The following is a 5,647-nucleotide window of genomic DNA, read 5'->3' as shown; positions in this document are numbered from 1 at the left end:
ACGATGGTACACTACAGACTACAGCGGAGGAACACACACACTAGCGCATCTCCCACTCTACCACGGGCTTCGAAAAATGTGTCTTTATCGGTTAAAAATTAAGGTCAATGTCTAGGTTTGATTCAAACTTTTATCGTGGATCACGCCAACGCTGGTTTGTTATTGGCGTTGTTTCTCGGGTTGCAAAAGATTTGCATATATCCCACAACCCTGTGCGACGTAAATGCAAATGTAATTGTATCGTGTATAGCCTATGGGTGTATAATTGTAATGCCTATACATTTGTAAAATAAATGACTCCAACAAGGGTTTGGCCGTTCCCTTTCAAAACGTAAATGAAACCAACAAGCGTAAAAACACACAAAATAAAAATAAAAACTCTCCTCAAATATTATACACTGTGAAAAACATTATTTTTATCGTTCAAACCTAGCATCCCTGGTTTTCTGTAGTTGATTAAATTATTTTATTTAATCTATGAGTGCAACTATGAACAGGTGAAATATAACTTAAACTAGTCAAATTTGAACATTTTAAGTATTTAGCCTGCCATACACACATCAATAATAAGACGCTACTAAAGCGGTGTTTTACCTTTACCCAAAATATGAACGGAAGGCGAGAGTAGATTGGAGTGAGATAATCGGCTACGTCCAAATTCACCAACTTTCTACCTGGAGCAGGCACGATATTTCTCCCGGCGGGCGGGGAAGGAATTCCGAATAGTTTGCCCTCGCCTGCTCCGTCTCGTCTCGGCGAGAGTGTACTGCTTATCCCTAATAGTACTGTTTAAGCTGTGATTGTTTCAGGCAGCTTTAGGTTAGGTTAGGTTTGGTTAGGTTAGGTTAGGTTAAGTTAGGTTAGGTTAGGTTACAGTACACTCTCGCCGAGACGAGACGGAGCAGGCGATGGCAAACTATTCGGAGGGAATTCCTTCCCCGCCCGCCGGCTGCTAAAGGTAGAAAGTTGGTGAATTTGGACATTAGAAACGACCCCAAAAATGTTGGTGAATTTGGACCTGGCCGAGATAATCTGAGGAGCTATATTAACTACTACGACTAGCTGTCCCCTTAGCCAGAAACACGTATTTAAAAGCCTATAATATTTGTTAATTGGATGAACCTAGTGGTTACGGTCATGTTTTTTTTTTCATTTTTCGACGTGGGTAAGGTAAATGCACAATGATTTGTTAGCGTTTTGTAGTCAACTGTACAACACTTTTCACAAAACTTAAATCCGTCTGGTTAAAAATCGTCGTAGTGTGAAAGCAACAGACGATAACGTCCCGGACTAGCAAAATCGTGTAGAGTGCAAGGAGCGCTAACTCCTAGCTATTCACGTACATACCACAAGAAGGAAGGAAGATGGAGAGAAAAATACATTTCTTTTTAAGGGTTGACCTCAGATAAAAGAGGTTTACGTTTTGTTCACACCCCTTGACAAATTCTGGTCTTTCTGTTGTGTAAAATATATATTTTGTGAGGTAACACCCAACGACAAATGACATTTTCGTTTGAATTATCGAGATAATAAATTTCTCAGGTGACAAATTTATATAATATTTAGTATGAAAAAGTGGAAACAAGTTGAGCGTGAGCTTCACTCAGACTGACAGCCAGTGTTTAGTTACGTCATTCATTAGCCTCGTTGACTTCTTCACTCGGCCACAATGAATGACATTTTAGGTTTTGCATTGCAATTCACAACTAGCCAAAGCGTACATTGTATTTAGGCAACGTTTCCCGACACATACTCGTAAACATACACTGTTATAGATTTGTCAGTCAATTTTGAGGTGTATTTCTATCGGTATAATGTAGAGTGAGTTTTGAGTTTTACCGTTTATTTCCTCTTTAACATCTCAAAAACTGTTTGACCAAAATAAGACTGTTTTCAAATGCATGTGACGAGTATTTAGAGTAAATTTTAAGGTTAATTTGGATATCAGTTTGAACACTACTTAGTTTGCAAAGTTAAAAAAAATGAATCTGACTTGAAACCAAAAGCACTTTACCTAGTTAAAAAGTATATATGGCAGACACATCAGAGCCAATGATACATCGTTACTATACTATTTTTAATAAAAGAAATTTTGGTTGGTATCCATACAAATTCTTTTAAGATAATAACTATGATAACGCCTTCAAGGTAGACATATAGACATACAGACGCGTTTTGCGTTTGGCCAGCGTGCCTTGTATGGCGTGCTAAATTGGTTAAAATCATTACTTTGACAATGCTAGTATGTAGGAGTACGATTAAGTTTTGGTATAGGCTAGTAACGTTTATATGTAGGCAATTGGCCTAAATATATTGATTTAAACTAAAATGCCGACTTCATATAAAAATTAATTATTGTTTAGTTAAAGTTAATGCTATTTAAAGTGCATAATATACACAATTAATTATCAGGTAACACATTAAGTACTTTATTTCATGTAATGCAACATGTTTAGTCTACAAAAAAGTTTCAAATTCAAACAAGAGTATTAACACTATTAACAAAGTTCAAATTTTAAATACTACTAGCTGGCCCGACAGACGTCGTCCTGTCCTATTGTGGTTTTATGTCACATGCTCGTTCATTTTCAAGATGAGCTCGTTCGCATGGCTCAATCACGTCCTGGTTGAAGTTCGTTCGCTACGCTCACTCACCTTTAGGTTGGAGCTCGTTCGCTGCGCTCACTTGCCTTCAGGTTAGCTCGTTCGCTACGCTAACTCGCCTCCAGGTTGAAATTCGTTCGCTACGCTCACTCACCTTTTGGTTGCAAATTAACTGTTCTCATAAATTAAAAATAAATATAGTGCTGCACCCTGTTGGTTTTTAAACTTTTTAATGCTATTGAACATCACAGAATCAAATTGTTTAGTTGCACCAGCTGTTAAGATTCTTTATCTATATCTATCTATATATTAATAGGCAAGCATGTTTCTTTAAAACCTTTTTTCTCAGCTCGTGTGAATCGTAGGGAAAATCTACGCATACCGTTGGAAAGCTATTTTCCTGTAGGTGTGCAGAATCCCTTTATAAATTTAAATAGGCTCAAAGATAAGCACAAAAAATGAGTTTAAAAATTTGAAAAAATTAACATGGATCTTATGCGTTGCTATGCTGGTTACGAAATAACAACGAAATATAAACAGAAAATCAAAACAAATGGAGGAAACTCCAATCACATGTTTTATTTACAGTGTGGGGTGAAAATAGATAAGTGAGTACATTACATATTTTTGGTCGAGTTTCGACCACTGGACGACCTCTCGTACTTATTTAATACGCAAGCACGATTTTTGTGACAATTACTCCTCCGAAACTACTGAACCGATTGACATGTTTTTGGTGTCATTGGAAAGAGCGTAACGTGAAGTTGTGCAGGAAACCTTCTTTTTAAGGAAATAATTAGAGAGTGAGGCCCTGGGGCCCTTTAAAGTTTCGTATTTCTCCATAAGGATAACAAGGGAGATAATTTTTATTTACAGAAACATATGTTTGTTATTTGAAAATAGTCAAAGTCTACTAAATTCTATACTTATTTAATACGCAAGCACGATTTTTGTGACAATTACTCCTCCGAAACTACTGAACCGATTGACATGTTTTTGGTGTCATTGGAAAGAGCGTAACGTGAAGTTGTGCAGGAAACCTTCTTTTTAAGGAAATAATTAGAGAGTGAGGCCCTGGGGCCCTTTAAAGTTTCGTATTTCTCCATAAGGATAACAAGGGAGATAATTTTTATTTACAGAAACATATGTTTGTTATTTGAAAATAGTCAAAGTCTACTAAATAATAATTGCTATGTATTATGACTGTTAATGTATACTACATTTCAATCAATGATTGTGTGCCTTAAACTTTACTCATAACGGATCTCACTACTTTATTTTCATGCTGGGAATAGTAACATTTAGTTGAGAATAAGTTACCATATTTAGAAAACTTTACTATAATTATTGATGTATTTAAAATCACAAATCTTTGAAACAGCTGATCGAGAAATCAAACAAATCATCTACTTCATGTGAATAATGTTTTTACACAAACATAGTTTTTTTTAACCAATAACTTGATTCTTTTTTACTTGTGGGTGTATTTTGAGTTTGCAGTTATGAAAGCACCAAGCCAAGTACTTTTTATCCAATTTTCTTTATATACTAACAGTATTAATGAATTACTACATGAACTTTACAAGTTAGGTAATTAATTGTCAGTATGCCAAGGGGAAGAGTGGATCCTTGAAAACAGTCGAAGGCAGAGGCACCCATCTAGAAAATCCAACTGAGTTTTTAAATATAGAGGTCAGTGGATTGCCAAGACACAGATTATACTAATAAAAGGAGTCAGCGGTTTTATTGATATTAATACATCAAAAAGGGGCTCATTAATGGCACGAGGCTTCGTGTGATCAGAACGGTTAACAACAATGTAAAGTAGAAAGTAAAGTCCTAACATGGAACAAGTGAGTAGGGACATATTTTGATTTCGATGATAAAAGATTTGCCCGTCTGAAACAAAGTTACCTTTTAGAATGGAAAGATGCTAATTTCTGTTATCTTTGGCATTTGCAGCAAAAGTACTTTAATTAAAGAGCAGCAATGTTCTTAGCCAGACCAATTTCAGTCATGAGCAACAACTATATACTGTATATGTTGTTTTAAGTAAGGCTACATCTTTTAATAGTAGGATAAGCATATTCATTACGGAAAATTCTGACCAGGGTAATATTTCTGAACTTTAAGACTAAAATCGTAGTATTTATGGAAGTGCTTTTGTGATAAAAATATTGTTTTTTAGTGTTTATTTTTAAAAGTGTTTTCTTCAAGCAGCATTTTATGACCCTCACATAGGTATATGCTACATTCACTGCCTATTGGTTTGATATGATAAAATGTTTTGTTAAATGTGTTTTTAAGATTCTTAAAAAATAACTACCATGTAACATACTTGAACTTGAACACTTATTAATTTACTAAATATAATACGCATACAGCTAGAAAATGGCTGGATTGCTTCCCTTCTAAGACTTTATTATTACTGTATTTAATTTTCGACGAGTCAATATATAACATGATGAATTTGTTTTCTAAATTCATATGTTTTTGCGGGGCATTGAGCCGCACATGTTCACTAGTGAGTACTAATAAGGTTAACATGGGAAACTCCAGAGCCACTGGAGCGGAGCCCTATTGACGGATCTGCACCAAACTTCACACAAACCATCCTTGAATAATGCTTAATAATGCCTGAAAGTTTCATTACAATCTGTAGAGCGGTTTTGGAGTCCATAAAGGACAAACATACAAATATACAAACATACAAACATACATTGGATTTTATATATATAGACTAGATTATTATACCAATTTAATGCAATTGTATAAGTTTACATTGCCTAATAATCATATTTATACAGTTTATAAACATTTACATGATGGTAAATTATATGAAATATGTTTATAATGTCGATAGATTTTAGATTAGATCGTTAGATTTAGATTCTTCCATTAGTCCCGATGAAGACTGAAAAATTGGCTATGGCAGATCCATGCCAACTTATATCCTAAGTCTTTGATTTTAGTGGATAATTGTGTAGTAAGGTTGTGTGTTGCAGGAATTATCAAAAGATTACTGTTAGTTGTAAATGTTTAA

Source organism: Macrosteles quadrilineatus, unplaced genomic scaffold, assembly GCF_028750875.1.
Source record: "Macrosteles quadrilineatus isolate MER2022 unplaced genomic scaffold, UCM_ALF_1.0 Scaffold_5__1_contigs__length_97177068, whole genome shotgun sequence".
NCBI lineage: Eukaryota > Metazoa > Arthropoda > Insecta > Hemiptera > Cicadellidae > Macrosteles > Macrosteles quadrilineatus.
Note: the sequence above shows the minus strand (reverse complement) of the source record.